General features: G+C 36.7%; 1 long non-coding RNA gene across 1 annotated transcript; it reads left to right on the top strand.

Moving 5' to 3' along the window:
• Positions 1–21,986: 21,986 nt before the first annotated feature.
• On the top strand, positions 21,987–24,681 carry LOC118481238. The gene is made up of 3 exons (XR_004864974.1): positions 21,987–22,109; positions 23,242–23,314; positions 24,574–24,681. It is a non-coding gene; the product is annotated as an uncharacterized LOC118481238 (long non-coding RNA).
• The last annotated feature ends 2,549 nt before the right edge of the window (positions 24,682–27,230 follow it).

Genomic DNA, 27,230 nt, shown 5'->3' with positions numbered 1-27,230 from the left:
GTGCTCGTGCCAAATCCCAATGATCGGAAAAATCATCGGTCACCAGAGGTCTACGATCTCTCCCTTCTCTTTGTTCTCACTATTTCATGGCCTCCAAACGTAGATGGTTCAATTGCAGGAGGAAAAGAAACGATTGAATTGCCTGAGGAGTTAATTGTAGGGTTATTGTATGGATGAAATCCCCAAAACACCCTTAATAGGTGTCTTAAAACTTTGGAAAAGGTGCAATTAAAAAGGCTTTATTTTCTTGTACATATTGTTGTAAAGTTTGTACCTCATGTAAAATTACAATTTTGTATGTCACTTTTCCTTTATATAGTATTATAAAGCACCCCCACTTCTTACTTTTCATACATCCCTTCCAAAAAAACCAATTTAAAACTTTTCAAAGTCTACCTCTCTAAAAATCCATTCCCACAACTTTTACATTATCAATTCATAATCAACACTATGTTCTTCTAAATTTACAAAACCTAAATTTGCAAATTAATTGCTACTGTGCAAGTTAGTAAATGGCAGAATCGTTGTTAAAAAGTCGCCATTGTGCCGATACGATCAGGAAAGGTCCGTATCACGAACCGCCGCTGAGATTGACGCATGAATCATCTGCAATTTTTGTTCGGTCGGTATCATGAACCGCCGTATCACAAACCGCCGCTGAGATTGACTGTTCCAAAGGAAGGCTAGGAGGCTGCATGCTTTTAAAACCACTCTTTGGGAAACAATTATCACATGGTATTTTAGCCTGCTCATTGGCAAAAAAAAGTGAGACTGCTCATAGGGATATTGTTATGTAGGCCACCAAGTAATCAAAAGTTCTCAGTAAGTCCACCCACAGATTAAACCAGCTTTAAAGGTCACCCACTTATGAACTTGGTTTCAGTGATGATAGCAACATCAGAAAAAAAACTTGTCAGAATATAGAAAAATAACAAATGCCCATAAATTTAAAGATTCTCACAGCTAAAGTTGTAAAATGATAAAAGTGTCCCTGTATAAACATACATATTACTGACATCACAAATTCGCACTCTAAAACCCAGAACCCAGCCCCTTGAAATACAGAATAAATCAACAACATAAAAGGAGAAAGTATACCTGGATGTTTCGGAACGCAGACACCCCAAACACTAACAACCACAAAAACAAAATTTAAACTTTCTTTTGACAAAATTGTACCAGTTTGAGACTACCATTTGACCTGTTTTACCCAACTTGCTTCATCTTCCAACTCAAATGTGAGTTCACAATCTTGTTTAAGGTGAAATCCTTAAATATTGACTCGATGTTGGAAAGTATGCCCGTACATGCATTTCATTTGGTGCTAGATGATTCAGTGTCAGCCTCTGTTGTCGGTTTCTTTGAGAAAACTCACTGAATTCTTGACCCGCTACCTAAAAACAACACAAAAGTCATAGATGAACGAATTGTAAACTGCATTAACCGTATACACATAACAAAGTGACATATTTGAGCATCTTTACTGGTTCTGTTTTGGTTTCTTTTATCTTTGAAGATTATAGTTCTGATGAGACTTGATAAACAGAAGCAGACACATGGCATTTAGCGACCTCGTAGCTTTAAATATGCAAATAGAGAACATAAAGATGACCAGATGGATAATTCAACAGCAGATGTATATGAGGAATTGAGTTAATCGAGCAAAATCTAACTAATTTCGAACCTGATCAAATGAATTAGACCCAGACGTGCGAAAATGATGATATCAGAGAGACAAATTAGGGATATCTATAACGCATTATTATAGAGGGTTTGATGGAAACGACGGAAAGCGAGACGCTTCATTTGCATACTTCAATTTGCAATGAATTAAAACTGAATAATTAATGTGATTGAGGAGGAATTATTACTGAATTAAACGCGAATATGAATTTAGCCTGCATTCAATTCAAGAATGTGAATTATTACTGATTATACGCCTTCAATCTTAATCAATTAACCTAGACTCTTTGTATTTCATATTAATATTATTTTAATATTATAGTTACACATGTGCCAAAATCCCTAAAATGCCACTAAAGTGTCTTAAATGTTTGAAGAATGGGCAAGTTTACCCCCTCTAAAATAGTTTGGTTCACTTGTACATATTGCTTGAAGATGTGTACACAATGGAATTACCAAAAGGATAGAATTCCTAGTTCTCTTAATATAGTAGTATAGATTATAGACATAAATGTATTTAAGAGACTTATAATAAAGGTTGTAAAAAAGTTGATATAAGTAAATTTTTAAGTATAATTACTGAATTAAACGTGAATATGAATTTAGCCTGCATTCAATTCAAGAATGTGAATTATTACTGATTATACGCCTTCAATCTTAATCAATTAACCTAGACTCTTTGTATTTCATATTAATATTATTTTAATATTATAGTTACACATGTGCCAAAATCCCTAAAATGCCACTAAAGTGTCTTAAATGTTTGAAGAATGGGCAAGTTTACCCCCTCTAAAATAGTTTGGTTCACTTGTACATATTGCTTGAAGATGTGTACACAATGGAATTACCAAAAGGATAGAATTCCTAGTTCTCTTAATATAGTAGTATAGATTATAGACATAAATGTATTTAAGAGACTTATAATAAAGGTTGTAAAAAAGTTGATATAAGTAAATTTTTAAGTATATATATAGATAAGTGGGTTGGCCCGCGCGATGCAGCGGGTATCACCAATTTGGATATCAGAATCTATCCCGACATGTCTTAAATATCGATTATATTTGGGTATTATTAATTTATTATTATGTAAATACTTAGTATTTATATAATTAAGTATTTAAATAAGACAATAGTTAATTTAAATAGTATTAGTTAATAGTAAAAGTAAATTTAAATTATGATTTAAAGTACTATAATTAAGATATAATTTAAATAGGGATGTATTTACGGATTGTTTCATCGAAATGAATAGATTTTGTGATAGTGTAATTGGTCCATAATCTTCAAATTTGTAAGTTTGACGTTGAATGGGGTCGACGGTGTTGTTTTATGGATCTACAAACATTAGAAATTTTAAAGGTTTAACATTATTAAGAAAATGAACCTTTTTTTTGAACTCATTAACCTCGCATGCATTCATCGTTGTGAAATAAAAAGCCTGTACTGATGGTGTAAATGAGTTTTTTGTGAAACTAAAAGCGGGTATTATAGGGGTGAATGAGTTTAGCAAAGTTTAAGCTTGACACGTTTTAAATGTCTAACTTGAGTTTAGTTTATAACATGATATCAGTTCTTTGTTTTTAACTCTTTATATCTAAAAAACTTTAAATTTAACATTATTTTACCAATATATGACTATGATACGTGGAGACCCAAGAACCAAATCAACCAAAGACCTGACGATCCAAGAGCTAAAATTAATTCGGAATGGGGTTGCTAAAATTATGAAGCCAAACATTATCTAAAAATATCTGGAGGATTTCAAAGTGGGTCAAGTTTGGCATAAAGAAGTAAAAAAGTGATTTTTTTACAAAGATCCTCATACTTGATGTTTGTCTTAGGATTGAATTTTATTCAATATTGCCATTAGCAAGATCATGTCATCGAAAGTAAACACAAAATTAGATGTTCAACTGCTTCCAAATTCTTATCTAGTTTGACTAATAATTATATTTAAACAACAAAGATCAATGTCTTTTCTACATAGCAGTTAAATCAAAAAAGCTAATGCTATTAATAATAAAATATCATTATGTAAATGAACTGAGCTATAATAGTTGATAGTTGATTCCTATCAAGGCCAAGAGCTGTTTGGTTGATCTTGGGTGTCGTGAACTCATGTATATAAGGACCATAAATATGTAAACCTGCATTTCCTCGTAAACATGGCATACGATTCCATTAAAATAACATAACCTTTACAATCCTTTCATACACGAATCCTATGTTAATTATTAAGAATTTTGGACTAACAACGCTTCAGGTTAACCAAACCCAACCCAACCCGTTTTGATCAATACCAAGCATACCATTTGAGGTTGATCTTGGGGGTAGTAAACTCAGGTATGAGAACCACAAATTTTTTACCTTTCAAATGTAATCCAAACTTTCTTCACCGGTGGTTTTATTCCCTTCTGAATCCGTGCCATTGAATACCATCCAAACACAACAACATCAATTAACAATTTAACTTTAAATAATTTCAAAATCAAGTTATATAAAGAATACCATGTTTGTTAGCAGTTAGCACTTGCACAACTTCAAAAAGAATGTGATGTTTATTAGTACTATCCATCTGTTTCAACAAAAACATTAAATCATACAACCAATTTTTACAATTTTCATTGACTCTTTTTCTTTGATGCGTTAACACAAAAACTTGGTAGGCATCCCTTTAAGTGGGTTCTGCTATATGCCTTAAAAGATGATGAAATTGAACTTGGTATATACCTGGATTATGGTAGCATTTTTTCCGAATTCATTGTCGATCACGACTCATGGCGAGTTCATTCGACAGATAAACTTTCAATATTTATATTCCATGTGTCGATAATACCTCCCACCTTTCTGACAAAATATGAAAAAAAAAACATCAACTATTTACAAATCAATTATCAAGAAGATTGTTAAGAAATAGAAAACGACATACCTATTGCAGTTCTTGGTGTGTGTGATCTGTGTGACCCCTTGCTAGAACCACCAAAATCTCACAAAAACAACTTCTATTCATACTCAAAACCTAAAATAACGCCTCTGATTCTCAACAACAATGAGACAAAAATAAAAACCAAATAAAGAACGTTATTACTTCAATACCTAAAACCGAGCAGAACTAAAAGTTATTCAAAACTTAGATCATCGAGTAAGCTTGAAACAAACGAATTCGATAATCTTGAATTCAAATCATGTATGACACATATAAAGATGAATCAATTTATGAAAGACTGGCGATGGGTTTTCAATTGATAGAAATCTTATACGTTTCGATTGAAGAAAGATGAAAGGATTTCAATTTGAACTCACAACTAATTGGCAATGAAGGAACCCTATAAATCGCCTCCTTTCAACTGCCGACTCTTCAATTATGTCTTCAATGGGATGTTACTCCTTCAACTGCAGTCTTGAATGAGAAGTGAATGAGGGTAGTATAGTTATTATAATTAAGTGTGATTATACTCTCATTTAGTTAATTTTTTTATTTAATGTAGAAAGACCATTTCGCCCCCTTACTAACATCATTAAGTTGTTGTACCATAAGTATAAAATATTGTAATTACTTAAATTTGGTTGGTATCCTTATGAAATGCTTTATAATATAGTATAGATAATCAATATTATTTTAAGTAGTGCATTTAAAACATCATAAATGTTGATTTTAAAATAGAACATGTAACTAAATTTTAGATTATATATAGATGATTTATTTAGGTTATCTTTTAAATGTGCAATCACTTGATTTTCTGTTTGGACCTTTGGTTTTCTTAACCCATACCAATCGACGGATAAAAAATTGTAACTTGCTCTACTATCACATCAATTAAACAACCAAATTCACATATTTTAAACAAATTTGCTTTTGAAAAAACGAAATCACTAAACTAATACATAACTATGGATTTAACAAATTTTAAAATATTATTCAAGACATTTCATATAATTTTTAAGTTAAAAGAATACTAATATGGAAGATGAAATGATAACCTATTTTAAACCACATGGAATTATAAATTAATTGAAATTTAGACAACTTATAATTTTTCTAAATTCAATGGGTAATATTTAGAAGAAATTAAGTTATCTGATTGAAGAATATTCTGGTTATGACCAAAGATAGTAGTTGATTTGGCCGTTCAAAAAAAAGTAGTTGATTGACTTGGAGTTCGTTAATTCATCCAAAGGAAGACTGTTGGCAGGTATTTTGAATCCATCTTTACTGAACAAGTGGTCGCTAGACCCAAATTCAGTAACAATGGTTTCAAAGTACTATCTCTGCCTCAGTCTGCCATGTTAGTAAAAAGATTTTCCAAAGAAGAGATCAAAGAAGCTGTATGGAGTTGTGGGGGAGATAAAGCACCGGGCCCTGACGGCTTTTCTTTCAAGTTCATAAAAAACTTCTGGGAGTTGTTTGAAAAGGATTTTGAGGCGACACTTGATTACTTCTATGTACACGGTAAGCTGAATCGGGGATGTAACTCGAGCTTCATTTCACTCGTTCCTAAAATTAACAACCCCCAAGCAATCAATAATTTTAGGCCGATCAGTCTGATTGGTTGTATCTCAAAAGTTGTGACTAAGATTCTTTCGAGCAGGCTCAAAAAGGTCATGAATTTCTTGGTAAGTGATGTGCAAACGACATATATTGAAGGTCGGAGTATTCTTGAAGGACCTTTAATTATCAATGAACTAATCTCTTGGGCGAAAAGCAGCAAAAAGAAAATGATGTTATTTAAGGTGGACTTTGAAAAAGCTTTTGACTCGTTAAGTTGGGAATTCTTGGATTCGATTCTATCTCAAATGGGGTTTCCTGCTCTTTGGAGAAAATGGGTGACAGGAATATTAGAAACGGCAAGATCATCAGTGTTAGTCAATGGGGCTCCAACTCTGGAATTTGTAACTCAAAGGGGGGTTAGACAAGGTGACCCACTTTCTCCGCTTCTATTCATCTTAGCTATGGAAGCATTACATGTAGCCACGAAATCTGCGGTTGAGTTGGGGATTTTCAAAGGTATCACTACACCGGGAGCAGGTCCTTGTGTCTCACATCTTCTTTATGCCGATGATGCACTGTTTGTAGGCGAATGGTCGGATGATAACTTCCACAACCTTGCTAGGCTTCTAAGATGCTTTCATTTATCCTCGGGCCTAAAAGTAAATTTCTCAAAAAGTAAAGTTTTTGGCGTAGGGGTGGGAAACGAGGAGGTTATGAATATGGCTTTGATACTTGGTTGTGAAAGAGGCTTGCTACCATTTACATATTTAGGTCTCCCGGTCGGCTCTAACATGGGTTTGGTAAAAAATTGGAAACCGGTCATTGACAGATTTGAAAGCAAACTTTCATTGTGGAAGGCGAGGACACTCTCATTTGGCGGCCGTACGACACTCGTGAAAGCAGTCTTAGGTAACCTCACAACTTACTATTTCTCTTTATTTAGTGCACCCTTACATGTCATTAAATATTTAGAAAAAGTAAGGCGTAAATTTTTATGGGGAGGTTGCTTGAATAAAAACAAGATGTGTTGGGTACCTTGGTTTAAAGTTGTGGCACCTAAGAAACAGGGTGGGTTAGGTATTGGCAGCCTTGCCTCAATGAACAAAGCTATGATGGTAAAATGGATAGTGAAATTTAGAAACGAATCATCACATCTTTGGGCAAAAGTCGTTATGGCAATACATGGTAGGAGTTGCATTCATACGCCTATCCCAATGAAGAACTCGATAAGTGGCGTTTGGAAAAATATCGTGCAGTTGGGAAAAGGATCAAATCTCTCACTAACTGAGATACAAAACAGGCTGGAGGTAAAATTGGGTTGTGGCAACAAAACATTCTTTTGGTTGGACAAATGGGTAGGCAACTACTCACTAAAAGAATGATTTCCAAGTCTTTTTGCATTACAAAATGATAAATTTTGTTTGGTTCAGCATCGGTACAACGTTACAAATGGCCTCATCGAATGGACTTGGGGTGGTGAGTCTTCGGTTATTCATCCAGATTTGATTTTACTATGGGAAGATTGTGTTAGAATTTTAGGACAAATGAAAATAGAAAATAAATCAGACATGTGGCTATGGAAACAGGAGGAAAAACAGGAAATTTTCAAAGTGTGCGATCTACGGGCTGAACTGGATGGTATTAATCTGATCCCGGAAACACAGGTTCTTAAATGGCTCAGCTGGGTCCCGAAGAAAATTAATTGCTTCCTATGGAGAGCGGTGCTAGATCGAATACCAACCAGAGATGCTTTGGCTTTAAGAAACATACATATACCTTCGGTTCTTTGTCCATTATGCAACACAGCTTCTGAATCGGTTGACCATCTTTTGATCTCTTGTCAATATGCTCAACTTGTTTGGACGGCGATCTCGTTATGGGTCAAAATACCACTTCCGAGATACTTATTGAGCTTGGTGGGTCTAATGGAGTACATCGAATCACAATGTTCGTCACAAGAAAAAAAGAGGGCTGTCTATCTCATCGCTGCAGCAACATGCTGGATTGTATGGCGGATTAGAAATAACTTAATTTTCAACAAGAAGATAACTCAGGTTTCAAGAGCTGTCGGCGATATTAAGGCGATTTCGTTTTTATGGATCAAAGCAAGGGCTAGAAAAACGGACTTAGAATGGAAGGAATGGAGTGAATTTAAATGCTTTAAATAATTTTTCCTTGTTTATTTCATTGTTTTTCTTTACTGTTGCTGTACTGGACTACTGCCTTAGCTCCTTGCTAAGGTTTCATGTTTGTTTTCTATGATATGATACCGCCTTTTTCTCAAAAAAAAAAAATTAACAGTCCTAACTTCTTAGATATATCCCTTTTTGCTAAATGGTGGTAAAGATTCAAAACGGATATCATGCTAATATCGTTGCCCTTTTGGGCATGTTATACTGGTATGAAACCGGCTCACAAGTTACCATCTATTGTCGACAAACCGTTTGCAAGGAAGGGTTCACAAATTTATTGTATTATTGATGCTTTGGGTTTCTCTTTACACAACTTTTGCAAAAGAAACATGGCTCAGCGAACAAAACGCAACTCTCATCTGGAAGGATAAGTGGATCGATTGAAATGTGATTCTTAAAGATGACGTAAACAACCATATCAAGTGAAATCTCACCAATAGCAAAGCTCATTTTGAAGCTGATAGGAATAAATTTATAATTTAACATAGATAAAAAACACAATTAGCCAGCTAGCTCGTTTTGGAGTCGATAGGAAAGCGATGCGGGCCCAATAGTGAAGGAGCGGGCCATCTTATATATGGAGGCCCAAGATCGTGTGACAAAAGGGGCTTAAATAAAATGGCTCTAACTTGGGCTACGGGTGTCCGTTTTGGGCGTGCGACCATGCAAAACGATCGTGAGAACGAGGCCCATCTTTCTACAAACGCCGTAGGTGGTTTAGGTCATCGTTCAGGCCCAAAACACTTATTTCTATGAGTTATTTATCGTTTTATGTTTTTTTCCTTTTCGTGGACTTCTATTTCATTCTAACTTTTGGCCCAAGTGTGTTTTGAGGCCCGTTTTCAATTTACTGTCACAAATCTCAGAACCCAGAGCAAACACAGATTGATGCGTGTCGGTGTGTATATATTTTAGATGTATATTTTAAGTCCTTTTTACACTTTTAGCCAAGTTTTAAATTTATAAAACACGATATTCACTAACACTAAACACACATATGGGCAAGTGCACCCATCGTTGACGTAGTATAGTGTTGGTAAGATACCGAGGTCGTCCAAGGACACAAGAGCTTTTAGTACCGGTTTATCCTCAACGTCTAACCAAATCAAAATGTTAGAAAAGATTTTTAAATTAAGAAAATAAAAGTAACTAAATGCTAAAAAATAAAAAAAACAGATAGACAAGATGAATCACTTGGATCCGACTCGTGTATTAGTATAACCTTCGATTATTCTCGCACTTTTGCACTTGTTTAAGAGATTATCTTAGTTATTGTAGTAGGCCCCTCTTTTGAAGGCGACGTTACCCTCAACCCAGTAGTTTGAGTCAGCAAGGATACAATCCTAAAGGGTCGGATTATTGAAAGATAATGAATTAAGTTATTAATACAAATTATGGTAGGCCCCTCTTTTGGAGGTGACGTTACCCTCGACTAAGTAGTCTGAGTCACCAGGGATACAGTCCTAAATAGCCGGGTTATAGTATTAATAGTAGTTAACTTATGAGGGGGTCAAAGAGTTTGGATCCCCGCTATCCAATACTTTTGGGTATTGAAGGAGATCCTACTAAATTTGACCCAGGTCCCTTGCAGGACCTCTAAACGCTGAACAAGGGCAAGACCCTTACCAAACTGTTCCCTTAACCCCCGACCAGGTAGTCAACATACCTCCATATAGACCGTGGAGATATGAATGGTGAAAATCTTTTATTTTATATAGACAGTAAAATAATGCCAAGACACCACGGACAAACGATAAGGAAAAGTCACCTTCAACATAAGCAACTAGTTATTAAAGTCATTAATACAAAACCAAATAAAAAGTGCAAAAGATTAAAAATAAAAAGTATTATACTAAACACTTGTCTTCACCAAGTGATGTAAGAGACTTAGGCAAACATGGCCTTGATTGTCAAGAACTCTTACGATCAATCTTGGATCCCGAGTCGACTCACACACTCTATGATGGACAATGGATGATGGTGGTGGATGATGATGTTGTGATGGTGGTGGGTGGTGGATGAAGTGTGAGAGAGGTGGTGTGCCAAGGGATGAGTTGCAATGAAACCAAGCACTCCTATTTATAAGCTGAACAGAAGCCTGGGCACGGCCCCGTGTCCGCTGGGCACGGCCCCGTGCCAGTCTGACAATCTCTCTCCTCATTAATTGTAATTCGCAATTACAATTAATGCGCCTGCAGTGCTTTCGCCACGCCCCCGTGTTCACTGGGCACGGCCCCGTGGTGGGCAATAGAAGCTTCTATAGGTTTGTCTTATCTGCTGCTTCTTGGGCACGGCCCCGTGTTGGCTGAGCATGGGGCGTGTTCAGTCTTCTGCCTTCTCTGTTTTGCTTGGGAGGATCCTGTCGAGGGGTCGGGCAACCCACTTATGTTCCTTTTCTTGTATTTATGTTAGATTTAGCTGCCTTTTTGCTTCTTTTGTTAATTTGAGCTCATTTAATCCTGAAAATACAAAAGGAAGACAAAAACACTCTTTTTCCAACATTAGTACTTAAAAAGGGTTAGTTTTATGCCTCATTTGATGTAATTTATATGTTGCATTTTACACACATCACAGATTTATTCGAAAAAGGATCAAGAACACTTACAATGAAATGATTAACCAGTCATCACAGATTGACTGGTGAATCATGTATATGAACAAGATCAAAGTAGCAACAATAAAGCCCTAAACTCTCACGTATTGTACTTGTGAGGAACAAAGAAAGGCGAAGAGAAAGCAACAAAAATGGGGGCTGTGATGATCGATAAAGACAAGGGGAGCATCCCCTTTAATCTTATGCACAACCCTAGAAAGGGGATAGCTGGAGCCCAGAAGAAGCAGCCCACATGCAGCAACCAGAAGGGAGCGGCCCAGACAAACAAGCCCAAAGCAAACCTCAAAAACAAAGAAATAAAAAAGGATTAGAAAATAAAAAGAATACAAAAAAGAGATGCACATTTATACTGTAAATTTAACACACCCCCTAAGTTTAAATGTGCAAAGAGGTTTGTTAGACCCAGAGACTTACACATATCTGAATGAGCTTTTGGTAGGAGGCCTTTGGTGAAAAGGTCGGCAAGCTGATTTTCTGTCTTTATGCCTTGAGTTTTAATCAGTCCCGAAGCTATTTTTTCAAGCAAGAAGAAGAGGTCCACCTCAAAGTGCTTTGTTTTGTCATGAAATACTGGGTTTGCGGCAATGAACAGGGCAGCTGAGCTATCACATTTTAAAGTCACAGGAATAGTAACATCAACTTTAAGTTCCCGAAGGATATTGATTAGCCATAAAACTTCACAAGTAGCGCTACACATGGATCGATATTCTGCCTCGGCAGACGATCTGGAAACAACACTTTGTTTCTTGCTTTTCCAAAAAAAACCAAACAACCACCAAGGAAGATACAAAAACCAGTGACAGACCGTCTGCTGTCAATACATTTTGCCCAATCAGAATCTGCAAAAGCTGTTAGATGAAAGGAATTAGTTTTTGTGAACACAATCCCGGTTCCCGGGGCTCCTTTTAGGTACCGCAGCACTTTCAAAGCAATCTGAGTGTGTGCTTTAGTTGGTTTGTGCATGTATTGAGATAACTAGTGAATTGAGTAAGCTATGTTAGGTCGAGTGTGCGACAAATAAATTAATTTACCAACCAATTTTTGATATTGTGTAATGTCAACATCGTTGGTTTCTTTCTTTGTTAAATTGGTTAGAACGTGATTTTGTTCTATGGGGCAACTGAGTGGTTTGCTGCCACTCATCCCGTATTCATTCAATAAATCCATGCAATACTTTCGTTGTGAAAGGCAAATACCATTGTCAGTCTTTATAACTTCGATTCCAAGGAAAAAATTTAACAACCCAAGGTCTTTGATCAAAAATTCAGTTTTTAAGAAATCTTTAACTTCATTGACTTTACCTTCATTATTCCCGGTTAAAACAATATCATCGACATAAACAAGAAGGATAATGAAGACCTCCCCTTTTGACAGGACAAACATAGAATGATCACATTTGGACTGAACAAACCAAATTTTAACTAAGGCTTGAACAAGTCTTTCATTCCACGTACGTGGGGCCTATTTTAGGCCATATAGAGACTTGTTCAGCCTGCAGACTTTGTTTTGGTGTTTGACACCTAACCCATCAGGAAGATTCATGTAGACTTCTTCCTTAAGGTGACCATAAAGAAAAGCATTATTAACATCAAGTTGGTACAATGGCCAATTATTCTAGACAGATAAGCTAACAACACACCTAACAGTGACTATTTTAACTACAGGGGAGAAGGTTTCCTCAAAGTCCATACCTTCTCGTTGGTTAAAACCTTTTGCAACGAGACGGGCTTTAAACCTATCTATTCACCTGTGGATTTATATTTCACTTTGAACACCCACTTACACCCAATGGGTTTTTTTCCATTGGGTAGGTCGACTATATCCCAGGTGTTGTTTCTATGAAGGGCAGATAATTCATCATTCATGGCCTCAACCCATCTATTATCCTTAACTGCATCCTTATAAGTGTTTGGTTCAGTGATTTTGTTGACATTGGCAGCAAAACAAATATTTTCATTAGGAAGGTTTGAGTAATCAACGAACTTGTCATAACTATACTTAGCATGTCCTACCACAAAATCATTAAACCTTTTTGGAGCAGACACAGATCTGGAAGATCTCCTAGTAGGTTGATTACCCTTAGGAAGGTTTGATTCCTCATTGCCACTTCTTGACTCAGCCCTCACAGGATCAGGCTCAACACTTGTGGTCTCATGGTTGTTAGACACACTATCAGACCCTAAGGACTGCTGTGCATCACTCACAACAGTGAACTCAGCCTCATCGTTGTGTTGCTGAGTCTCAGCAGGCGAATCAGTGACGCCCTTCTCTTCATCATCGGGATTTGTATCACTTGAGGTTTCATAGTTGTCAAAAAAATTAAGTTGGTTTAAAAGATTTTGATTGATTTGAACAGGATAACCTTTTTTAAACGGAAAAACTGTTTCATGAAAGCTCACATCCCTGGAGAAAATGAACTTCTTTTGGTCTAAACTCCAGACCTTATATCCCTTTTTAAAGTTGGAGTATCCCATGAAAACACATTTTTCAGCTCGTTCCTCAAGTTTATTAGGATTGTCTAAAATGGTGAAAAAACAAAGACAGCCAAAAACTCTCAAGTGATCAAGAGAAGGTTTGAACCTAAACAACATTTCATAAGGAGAACTACCATGCAGCACAGAAGAAGGAAGCCTGTTAATTAAGTAGGAAGCAGTAAGCACACATTCAGACCAGTATTTAAGAGGCACTTTTGACTGAAATAATAAAGCTCTTGCAACATTTAGCAGGTGTCTATGTTTTCTCTCCACAACACCATTTTGTTGTGGGGTATACGTACATGAGGTTTGATGTATGATTCCTTTATTTTTAACAAAATCAGACATTTGAGAGTTGATAAATTCTGAGCCATTATCACTCCTAAACATTTTGATGTTGACCTCAAATTGGGTTTTAACAAGATTGTAAAAACTTTGTATGTTTTTAAAGACTTCGGATTTGGACTTCATTAAATAGACCCATACAGATCTGGTAAAGTCATCAACCACAGTGAGAAAATATTTGTAACCTTCTATGCTAGTAACTTTGTATGGACCCCAAACATTCAAGGGTATCAGATCCCCTACTTTAGTTGACCTGTGGTCACTTAGGGGAAAAGGTACTCTGTGTTGTTTGGCCTTGTGACAAATGTCACAAGGGTTTGTATTACAAGACTCAGATTTAATTTGTAAAACTTTTAACACTTGTTTAACAGGGTGACCCAATCTAGAGTGCCAGAGCTTTATGTTTTCAGTCTTACTTAAGCAAGAAAAGGTAGGTCCTAGGGAGTTACCACAAAAATATAGACCCTCAGTTTGCCTACCAGTCACCAGGGTTTTCTTTATGCATAAATCCTGAATGTAGCAAGTGTTTTCATCAAATATGACTCTAAGTTTGTTGTCTTTAGCTAGTTTATACACAGAAATGAGATTCACATAGTATTCAGGCACAATAAACACATCTTTCAAGATCACAGAATCTTATAGTTTAAAACATCCAATTTTAGTGACTTTAGCATCAGTCCCATTTGGATGCTTAATAGTTATATTATATTCAGAAACATCAACAAAGTTGAACATAGTTTCACTGGACATAGCCATATGTTGGTTTGCACCAGAGTCAATGATCCAATTCATATTCTGTGTTGTAGAACTTATAGAGTTAAAACAGAAATTTTTTTTGCAGTTTCCAAAGGATGAGAAGGAGTTAAAGCATTTACCTCCTACATTGGACCTATTAGTTTCTTCAGTTTTATTTTCATTTAGCAACCCTAGCAGCTTAGAAAACTGATCAGCAGACAGAGTGTTCAAGGAACTAGCACCTTTATCACACACAGAGTTGTTCACAGAGGGGCCATTACTATTATTAGCAGAAGACCAGAAGTATTAGATCTAGACCATTGGCCACTTTGATTTGGTTTTTGTCTATAATTTGTAGGATAGCCATGTAATTCAAAACATTTATCAATAGTATGCCCAATTTTATTCCAGTGAGTGCATTTAAGATTAGGGTTAGGACCTTTGTTAATCCTTTTTTTGTTGTCATTAAAATTACTTGATTTAGCAGCAAACCCAACATTAGGAACTTTTGACCCACTATTTGATCCTCTATGAGACTCTTCTCTAGAGATAATAGAGAAAGCAGTTTTGATAGTTGGTAGAGGATCCCTAGTCAACAGATTGGTCCTAACAGGTTGGTAAATATCATCTAGACCCATTAAAAATTGCATAAGTTTAATTAACTGATTGAACTCATTGAACTTAGTAGAAGCATTACAAGTACAAGAGGGCAATTGTAACATGACATCAAATTGTTTCCACATAGTATTGATTTTATGATAATACTTAGACACACTAGAGCCATTTTGACTAACAGAGTTGATCTTTTGATATAAGCTAAACACAACAGACCTATCATCTTTATCATAGGTATCTTTTAAATCATCCCAGACTTCTGAAGCAAGTTTAGAATAGACTTGACCAACATACAGTTCATCAGAAACAGAATTTAAAATCCAGGTGAGCACTATAAAATTACATCGATCCCACTGACTAGCAAGCACATCATTGTCTTTTGACTTAACACAGGTTCCATCAATAAAACCTAATTTGTTTTTAGCCATTAGAGCAAGTTTCATAGCATTTGACCAAACCATATAATTCTCAGTCCCTTTCAGTTTTATACTAACAACTGTGAGCCCACTAGAATCACTAGCATGGAGATACAGTGGGTCACTAGCATCAAGTTTGCTAATCAAGGTCACAGAAGGATCAGTTTTATCACCCATAACAGCAAAAAGAACCACAGAACAGCCTACAAGCAGAACAGATCAGACAAGCAAACAGACAAGCAGATAACCAAACAGCCAGATAAATAAGTAAAGCATAGGTAACAGACCGGCGAAGCCTGGACAGAGGTCCGATCAGAGGTTCGTCACTCAAGGGTGCCTCTGCAGACGGTAACCAGGGAGCCACAACACAACACAAAACAGACCAAACCAGACAGATGCAACAGAGTGAACCCTCTCTGTGTCCCAAAAAACAAACCGGTCTTGCCTAGGAACCCGGTATCAAGAATGCCTAGACACGAGACACAGTGATGCAAAATAATAAATAGAGAGAAGGGAAGGAACTGTAACGCCCCAAAAACTCGAATGTTTATATTCGCTATATGTCCTTATATGATATATCGTGAAATAAATAACTAGGCTATTTAACCTAGTTAATTGTATGTGTAATGCCCCAAAACTTGAATGTTTACATTTGCCATATGTTTTAAATGATAAAACTTAAAATAAGATGACTAGGCTACCTAACCTAGTTACATAGTTAGTCAAAACAAATAAGGAATGAAATTGGGACAATTATGAGCAAATAACAAACAAGAGGGGCTGAAATTAAAGATTTGAGATGAAGTTTTGGTTAAGTGCAAAAGTCAGTAGTTGTATGTGTTTGGTGTGTGTGTGTGTGTCGACACCAACAAGAGAGAAGAAGGGGAGAATGCTCAAAAGATGCAATTTCATCAAATTGAAAAGGGAATTCAGCCCAAATCTAATGCATGTACATGAATTCTTGATCATCTAGCCCTATAAATCACTTAGTAAGTTGTAGATTCTTATTTGATAATCTTTTTGGAAATGGGTTATGATCAAATCCATGAATTCGTATGAAACTAAGCATGATTAGGTATTAGAAGCATCAACTAGAACTTATTTTGTATGTAATTTCAAGTAAATTGATGTTTAAGATGAAAACCCACTAGTTGGGTGATGAAGATGACATGGGTGTTTCACCCATGTCCAAGTCTTGTTCAAATCATGATGTAGTATGAGGCATTAGATAAATTCTTGTTAGATGAATTGTGTATATTATAGAGTATGTATGATATTTGGTTGAATTTGATGAATGAAGATAAGAACTTGGAAGATTATGCATGAGTTAGTTGTACATTGTGCATTGAATGGTGTACGCACACCAAGTGTTTGATGAAATGACTAGGTGAAGATAGGAAGGGAAATTGTATGCAAGAATTGAGTAACTTGGCATAGGATGTGATAATGTAGTATTGAGAGTTAAGATTAGCATGAGATACGTGTTTTGAATGATATACATATGGGTAGTAGTTAATGATGTGATTTAGTAAAAGTATGCTTTAGGAACTAGTACTCAAAGCTTGAAAGGTGGTACACACCTTGAGGCGGATTAGTGGCATAATGGTAATGTAGAATGAACGTGTACTAAAGAAGTTGTGGACTACTAGTTAAATATGATGTTACGATTACATGAAAATGATTTTGTGAACATAGGGTATGAAATTAAGTGATCATGTAGTTGTATGTACCACATGGCGTGAAAGTGAAATGTGTATGTTGTGATTACAATAATCTATCATATCAAGATAAATGTGTGTGTATGTTCATAAGTTGGAAATAAGTAAGCATGACCATTGACTTTTCGGAAAGGTCAACGAATATGCGAGTCACATGATTAAACGTATGAATTTGTTTATGAGATTTTAAAGAATTATGTATATGTGTTAGGACAATTATGCATGGGTATGCATGATGATAAATTTGATTAAGAGAATATAAACAATGTGGTTGTCGGTTTATGTCGTATGCATGTTAATGTTTGACTAATGAAAGTCTATATAATTAAGAGTTAGAAATGGATGTGATATGAACAAACGTGCATACTAACTATGATGTGGACATAATGACTTGAAAGTATAGGGATCATGTGGAAATGGACTCAAGCAAGAAAGGCAAACGGGTCAAAAGGAGGCAAGGGAACGGACGCAAAAAGGTAAGTGATTTCCGTAATCGCTTCTTAGTTGTTTATGTAAAGTTATGTGCTAGTTAGTTAAGTAAGTTAATTGAGGACCAATACGGATGTGTGGTATGAAACCAATGATTTCTGTTAAGTAGATGTAAGGGGTCAAAATGCAGTCTTGATGTTAAAACGAAAGTGTTGATTGATGAAAACATGAACGGGTCGAATAAACCGTGAATGAATAATAAGCCGATAGCGCATAAGTTAAGAATTTCCTTAATCCGGATGTGGGATTTTGAGTCCATAGGGTAGAGAACCAATTTACAAGCATGTAGGAAGAAACGGGAGGTTAAACGGATAAACGGGTTGAAAGTTATGCAAGTTTTAGTGCGCGCGAACGACGAAACAACACAGCAGGAAAAACCAACTTTTGAGAGGCCGTCGCCGACGCCCACATGGGCCGTCGCCGACGCCCTCTGGAAATGTCAGTTTTGCTGACGGGTTATCTTGCTGTCTACGGAGGTTTGGGCTACGGGCAAATGCAAGGGCCGTCGCCGACGCCCCCTAGGGCCGTCGCCGACGCCCTTCCCATGTCCAAAAAGATGAAAATTAGTTATTTATGTTATATGCATCGTAGGCTTCGGTATATTATCCGTGGTTTATGGCAAGCCTTTTAAACATGATTTCGAGTGTTCCCTCGACACTTATAAGTTGCAAACTCAAGTCTAAGCACCATGTAATTCATGTATGGATATATATGAGGTATGTAAGATCTTGGACGTGTACATATTAGTGTATGTACATATGTAGATGTGTATTTAAGTATATATGAAGGTACGTATGAGTGTATGCAAGTAAGTAGAGGTATAGTAAAGCATGTATGTACGTAGATGTGTATTTTATGTATATATGAAGATACGTATGTGTATATGAACGTATGTAGAGACGTAGTAATGTATGTGTGTATGCGGATATGTAATTGGTATATATGAAGGTATGTATGAGTATATGCATGTATGTAGAGATGTAGGAAGGTAAGTACGTATGTAGATGTGTATGTATACATGTAAAAATGTACGTGTGCATGATTTAGATACGTAGGGTAATATGTTATTAATAGTGTGCCTTGTGAATGATAAGTAATGCAGGTACGCTATTGAAGCCTCACCAGAATATGGATACGCAGTTGAAATGCTTAAAAATAGAATGATAACGCAATAGGAAGTGTACGAGATGGAATCTTGTTTATGTATTGTGTACTAATGTGATGAATGTATGTGGTGAGTGCAGGTTGTACGGGTCACGGAGGATCATCAAGGAATAAAGATCGAGGACCGAGTCACATGAAGGATTGTACGGGGTTGTCTAAGGATGTAATTTGTTATACAAAAGTTATGATTTATTCTATAATTCAGTCAGTTTGATGTATTCAATATAAAAGAGTTATTTTAAAAGTGAACTTTCAAGTAAGACATAAGGTTTATAATGAAAGAAATTTTATGGCATGAACTTCCGCTGCGACTTTTGTTAATTACGTGTTAGGGTCTTACAAGTTGGTATCAGAGCCCGGTTTGAGGGAAATCAAGTATGAGGAGACAAATACTTGAACTCAAACCTGTGTGCTCTTATGATAAGGAACCCGTACAATCCAAGACTCGATCAAGATCTAAGGGTAGAAGCCAAGGTAAGTATGTGCTTAAGTATGTATTGGAAGATAACTAACAATATGTTATGTGTAAGGTAAGCATGGATGCTTGGAAAGAATGATATGCGAATGCGGTCTAGCACCGGCACCAAGGTATGTAATACGACATATCGACCCAGGTACATATATTTAATATATGTAAGTACATGTAATGGCAAAGCCTATCAATAAAAGGAGAATTTTGAATGAAAAATAATGATAAGAACGGTAATTAAGTTTTGGAAATGTTACACGTGCCGAAACCTAATTCTTCGGACATAAGGTGACAATTACACGAAGACACGAAACTAGTATGTGGATTGTGTACCTGGCCAGTACACAAGAAACATATGACGATCGTGAGCCCGTGATAATCGTTACAGGTGTGTCCGTTAGAATTAGGTAGTAGGTGGGCGTGAGGATAAAAGGGGAAAGTAAGACTTTCAGGGTTTCGAAAGTACCAAATATACAAGAGAAGCATGAATGATATGTTAGAATCCGCGAGACGGATTCGAAACATGAAAGGAAGGAAAGTATGAATGATATGTTAGAATCCGCGAGACGGATTCGAAGCATGGAAGTAATGAAGTATGAATGACATGTTTGAATCCGTGAGACGGATTCAAGGAATGAAAGGCATGAAAGGAATGTTTAAATCCGTGAAACGGATTCAAGAAAATAAAATATAGAAATAATATGTCTGAATCCGTGAGACGGATTCAACATATGTAAGGAATGAAAGGTGTGAATGCTATGTTTGAATCCATTAGATGGATTCAAATCATAGGATGAAAAAGTTTGAACTCGTAAGTAAGTATGAATCAAATAAGTAAGAATTAACGGCTTGACTTCGAAAAGTCAAACTGCAAAAGTTGACGAACGAGTCATGCGGGTTAAATGGTAACTGCCATTTAAACTCAATATATTTAATGTTTTGATTTGTAAGTTTTATACTTGTAGGCGAGCATAATGTTTGGCACGCAAACTTAAATTTGACGAAGGAAATAAGTTTTGAACATATTTTGTGTTAGATGCGTTAGTAATCAATCCTTAGGAATCGTAATGGATGACGGGCTACGACCCGGACAATGATTTAAGTATGAACGAGAAGGATAAGTTTTGTTAAGAATGCCTAAATAACGTAATGAATGTTTTTGCAAGTAAGCATGAATGGAAAGCAGTACGAAAGTGTACCCCAATACATATACGATAATTAAGAAATGTCGGTTAGCCTTGAAAAGTCAAACTATGAAGGTTGATGAAATAAGTAACTAGAATGAAAGAGTTTCGTGTGAGAAATGAAATGTACTAACCATTAAATTGTTGATGAAAATGTTAGAACCCTTGATGTGATGAAACCAATCAAAGTGGTGGAATGAAGCGTACGAGTGGAGGCACATCACATGGATGAATGAAATCTAGCCTGGTACGGCTAGCACTCGCGAAGAATGTGGACAGATCTAAATTACGGATCGCTGTAGTACGGAATGAAATCGAGGTAAGTAAAGTGTTTTAATTTATGACAGGTAAGTATGAATTAGTAAATTGAAAACGCCCTGCAAATTGAATGGTGGAAGGAGTATGGTATAGTATGGAATGTTTGATCCCTTATAGTTGACATATGAAGAGAACTATGTCAGTAAGAATTAGATTTTATAAGTTTTGAACGAAAATTTCGGGTATTGGTTAAACTCTCTTAAGAAGAACCTGCATGATGCGCTTGCTTAGGCAACTTAAGTGATGCCTGAATTGAGAGAATAGTAATGTAGGATAACAGAGGTGAGTTGAAGGTAACGTAAGGGTACGTATAGTACAAATAACTATAGGAAAACGTAGAATGACGCTAACTTTGGAGTTAAGCGTATATATGTGACTATGAAATAGTAGTTTTGTTGTGGTAACAAAACAATAGTTAAATATTATACAGTGTATGTAGAGAATGTAATTTTAAGAAATGAGATGGAGGTATTAGATCCGACATGAACGGATCATATGAATGTATGTATGACTACGGGTTGAAGAAGCATGTATATTGACCCGTTATCAACAGGTCAAGGAAATGAGGATGTTATGTAAAGGTATGGTATGGAAAGTATAGACTGTTAGAAAGGAGTCACAAGCGTTTTTGTGTTGTAGAAAACTTCTCGGATGGATTGATTTAAAAGTAAGACTAGAATGGGTCTAGTAAGAATTAGAAAGGTTTCGGGGACGAAACCTCCTTTAAGGGGGGTAGACTTGTAACGCCCCAAAAACTCGAATGTTTATATTCGCTATATGTCCTTATATGATATATCGTGAAATAAATAACTAGGCTCTTTAACCTAGTTAATTGTATGTGTAACGCCCCAAAACTTGAATGTTTACATTTGCCATATGTTTTAAATGATAAAACTTAAAATAAGATGACTAGGCTACCTAACCTAGTTACATAGTTAGTCAAAACAAATAAGGAATGAAATTGGGACAATTATGAGCAAATAACAAACAAGAGGGGCTGAAATTAAAGATTTGAGATGAAGTTTTGGTTAAGTGCAAAAGTCAGTAGTTGTATGTGTTTGGTGTGTGTGTGTGTCGACACCAACAAGAGAGAAGAAGGGGAGAATGCTCAAAAGATGCAATTTCATCAAATTGAAAAGGGAATTCAGCCCAAATCTAATGCATGTACATGAATTCTTGATCATCTAGCCCTATAAATCACTTGGTAAGTTGTAGATTCTTATTTGATAATCTTTTTGGAAATGGGTTATGATCAAATCCATGAATTCGTATGAAACTAAGCATGATTAGGTATTAGAAGCATCAACTAGAACTTATTTTGTATGTAATTTCAAGTAAATTGATGTTTAAGATGAAAACCCACTAGTTGGGTGATGAAGATGACATGGGTGTTTCACCCATGTCCAAGTCTTGTTCAAATCATGATGTAGTATGAGGCATTAGATAAATTCTTGTTAGATGAATTGTGTATATTATAGAGTATGTATGATATTTGGTTGAATTTGATGAATGAAGATAAGAACTTGGAAGATTATGCATGAGTTAGTTGTACATTGTGCATTGAATGGTGTACGCACACCAAGTGTTTGATGAAATGACTAGGTGAAGATAGGAAGGGAAATTGTATGCAAGAATTGAGTAACTTGGCATAGGATGTGATAATGTAGTATTGATAGTTAAGATTAGCATGAGATACGTGTTTTGAATGAGATACATATGGGTAGTAGTTAATGATGTGATTTAGTAAAAGTATGCTTTAGGAACTAGTACTCAAAGCTTGAAAGGTGGTGCACACCTTGAGGCGGATTAGTGGCATAATGGTAATGTAGAATGAACGTGTACTAAAGAAGTTGTGGACTACTAGTTAAATATGATGTTACGATTACATGAAAATGATTTTGTGAACATAGGGTATGAAATTAAGTGATCATGTAGTTGTATGTACCACATGGCGTGAAAGTGAAATGTGTATGTTGTGATTACAATAATCTATCATATCAAGATAAATGTGTGTGTATGTTTATAAGTTGGAAATAAGTAAGCATGACCATTGACTTTTCGGAAAGGTCAACGAATATGCGAGTCACATGATTAAACGTATGAATTTGTTTATGAGATTTTAAAGAATTATGTATATGTGTTAGGACAATTATGCATGGGTATGCATGATGATAAATTTGATTAAGAGAATATAAACAATGTGGTTGTCGGTTTATGTCGTATGCATGTTAATGTTTGACTAATGAAAGTCTATATAATTAAGAGTTAGAAATGGATGTGATATCAACAAACGTGCATACTAACTATGATGTGGACATAATGACTTGAAAGTATAGGGATCATGTGGAAATGGACTCAAGCAAGAAAGGCAAACGGGTCAAAAGGAGGCAAGGGAACGGACGCAAAAAGGTAAGTGATTTCCGTAATCGCTCCTTAGTTGTTTATGTAAAGTTATGTGCTAGTTAGTTAAGTAAGTTAATTGAGGACCAATACGGATGTGTGGTATGAAACCAATGATTTCTGTTAAGTAGATGTAACGGGTCAAAATGCAGTCTTGATGTTAAAACGAAAGTGTTGATTGATGAAAACATGAACGGGTCGAATAAACCGTGAATGAATAATAAGCCGATAGCGCATAAGTTAAGAATTTCCTTAATCCGGATGTGGGATTTTGAGTCCATAGGGTAGAGAACCAATTTACAAGCATGTAGGAAGAAACGGGAGGTTAAACGGATAAACGGGTTGAAAGTTATGCAAGTTTTAGTGCGCGCGAACGACGAAACAACACAGCAGGAAAAACCAACTTTTGAGAGGCCGTCGCCGACGCCCACATGGGCCGTCGCCGACGCCCTCTGGAAATGTCAGTTTTGCTGACGGGTTATCTTGCTGTCTACGGAGGTTTGGGCTACGGGCAAATGCAAGGGCCGTCGCCGACGCCCCCTAGGGCCGTCGCCGACGCCCTTCCCATGTCCAAAAAGATGAAAATTAGTTATTTATGTTATATATGCATCGTAGGCTTCGGTATATTATCCGTGGTTTATGGCAAGCCTTTTAAACATGATTTCGAGTGTTCCCTCGACACTTATAAGTTGCAAACTCAAGTCTAAGCACCATGTAATTCATGTATGGATATATATGAGGTATGTAAGATCTTGGACGTGTACATATTAGTGTATGTACATATGTAGATGTGTATTTAAGTATATATGAAGGTACGTATGAGTGTATGCAAGTAAGTAGAGGTATAGTAAAGCATGTATGTACGTAGATGTGTATTTTATGTATATATGAAGATACGTATGTGTATATGAACGTATGTAGAGACGTAGTAATGTATGTGTGTATGCGGATATGTAATTGGTATATATGAAGGTATGTATGAGTATATGCATGTATGTAGAGATGTAGGAAGGTAAGTACGTATGTAGATGTGTATGTATACATGTAAAAATGTACGTGTGCATGATTTAGATACGTAGGGTAATATGTTATTAATAGTGTGCCTTGTGAATGATAAGTAATGCAGGTACGCTATTGAAGCCTCACCAGAATATGGATACGCAGTTGAAATGCTTAAAAATAGAATGATAACGCAATAGGAAGTGTACGAGATGGAATCTTGTTTATGTATTGTGTACTAATGTGATGAATGTATGTGGTGAGTGCAGGTTGTACGGGTCACGGAGGATCATCAAGGAATAAAGATCGAGGACCGAGTCACATGAAGGATTGTACGGGGTTGTCTAAGGATGTAATTTGTTATACAAAAGTTATGATTTATTCTATAATTCAGTCAGTTTGATGTATTCAATATAAAAGAGTTATTTTAAAAGTGAACTTTCAAGTAAGACATAAGGTTTATAATGAAAGAAATTTTATGGCATGAACTTCCGTTGCGACTTTTGTTAATTACGTGTTAGGGTCTTACAGGAACGATCTCACAGCGGGTGCAGGCAAAAAGGGACCAGGTCCACAACCTTCACTTAGGGTTGCAAACACTGATCAGAAAACCAGATAATTCCTGTTGGTTTGCCCAAAAAGGGACCAACAAGGATCTTCTACACCAACCAGGGGAGAAACCACAAATTAGGGTTTCTACTACAGCGTCGTCACCAGAACCCAAAGGATCAAACAACAACCACCAACCCTAGAACTTAAGGTTTTACACTCCAATATCGACACCGTCTCCACTGAGCAGGAAAGAAATCTGGAAACAGGGACCAAACCCTTGATCGGAAAAAAGGAGAGGGGCAGTTGGAAAAAGGAGAAGGGCAGACGAAAGCTTATAACGCAGCGGATGAAACACTAGAGCCTGAATTAACCTTGGGGCTCTGATACCATGTCACAAATCTCAGAACCAAGAGCAAACACAGATTTATTCGAAAAAGGATCAAGAACATTTAAAATGAAATGATTAACCTGTCATCACAGATTGACTGGTGAATCATGTATATGAACAAGATCAAAGTAGCAACAATAAAGCCCTAAACTCTCACGTATTGTACTTGTGAGGAACAAAGAAAGGCAAAGACAAAGCAACAGATATTGGGGCTGTATGATCGATAAAGACAAGGGGAGCAACCCCTTTAAGCTTGTGCACAACCCGAGAAAGGGGACAGCTGGAGCCCAGAAGAAGCAGCCCACATGCAGCGACCAGAAGGGGGCGGCCCAAACAAACAAGCCCAAAGCAAACCTCAAAAACAAAGAACTAAAAAAGGATTAGAAAATAAAAAGAACACAAAAAGAGAGGCACTTACACTGTAAATTTAACATTTACGTTGTTATTTATATGGTTGTAATGGGAGAAAATCAATTTTGGAATATATGAAAGGTCATTTTTCTCTCCCAATTCACTAGTGTGTGTTTTGTGTGTGAAAATCCCAATTTTCAGTATTCTTCATGAATCAACGAAATTTGGAAGACTCGTTCCTGGTATACTGTGTGAATCAACAGGTCCGATTTCCTTAACGAAATTTGGAAGACTCGTTCCTGGTACCAGAGCCGAAGTTCCTGATCAAGATGCCTCCTAGAAGAAGACCTCTTAATGAAGTGCATGATCAAGAGTTTGAGCAGCATCTTTTTGCAAGAATGGAGGAGCGGTTAGATCAGTTTGTTGATCAGTTGACTGATCTGATGAATGATTTGATGAATACGAGAAGGCATCATAATCGTCATGAAGAAGATGAAAATGTGTTTGCTGAGGGTAGCAATTCATCTTCTGATGAAGAACCAGAGCAGAATCGGAGGGGTGATAATCGGCGTTGGGAGTCGGGAATGCGAACTAGCATTTCAGAATTTGATGGTGACACTTTGAATCCGGAAAATTTCATTGATTGGCTTGTTGTGGTTAACGAAGTGTTCGAGTTCAAAGAGATTCCTGAAGACAAAAAGGTTCCTTTGATCACTACCAGGTTACGTGGTAGTGCATCTGCTTGGTGGCAACAACTGAAACTGTTTCGTGAAAGGGTTGGAAAGTCAAGAGTCACAACCTGGAGGAAGATGAAGAAGGGCATGAGGGCCAACTTTATTCCTCATAATTATCAGCGTTTAATGTACTAGCGGTTACAGAATTTGAAGCAAGGAGCCAAATCTGTTGAAGACTACACAACAGAGTTCTATCAATTGGTGGCTCGAAATGATATTCAAGAGACCGAAGATCAACTTGTCTCTCGTTACATTGGTGGTCTGAGGGTTCCGATTATGGAGTTTATGAATTTGTTTGATCCGATGACAATTTTTGATGCACATCAGTGTGCCCTGGTTTTTGAAAAACAAAACCGACATAGTGGTGGTACAACCTCATCTGCCTTGACAGGAGGTAGTTTGGGTTCGGGAAACGTGGCGTCTCGTTTTACACCCAACCAAGCAAAACCGGGTGGTGGCACTATGGGACCTGGTTCTAAAGGGGCTGGTACTAGTAGTATGAAATGTTTTAATTGTTGAGAGACGGGTCATCGACAGGCAGAGTGCAAGAGGGCTGGGAAGAGACACTTGTTTAATGAACCTGAGGGATGGGAAGATGATGATGTGGCTGGTGGGAATTATGAGGATGGTGCGGTTTATGATGAGGAGCCCGAGTATGAAGAAGAGGAGGTGGCTGGAGATGTGCGGTTAAATTTGGTGGTTAGGCGCTCATGCTATACACCATAGGCCAATGATGATGATTGGCATAAACATAACATCTTCCATTCGACATGTACTGTGTTGGGAAAGGTTTGTACTTTTGTTATTGATTCAGGGAGTTGTGACAATCTAGTTTCTGAGGAGGCTGTCAGAAAGCTAGGTTTGAAGACAGAGAACCATCATAAACCTTATAAGCTCCAGT

This window comes from Helianthus annuus, chromosome 8 (assembly GCF_002127325.2).
Source record: "Helianthus annuus cultivar XRQ/B chromosome 8, HanXRQr2.0-SUNRISE, whole genome shotgun sequence".
NCBI lineage: Eukaryota > Viridiplantae > Streptophyta > Magnoliopsida > Asterales > Asteraceae > Helianthus > Helianthus annuus.
The sequence above is the reverse complement of the archived record's forward strand: the minus strand, read 5'-3'. Positions and strand labels throughout refer to the sequence as shown.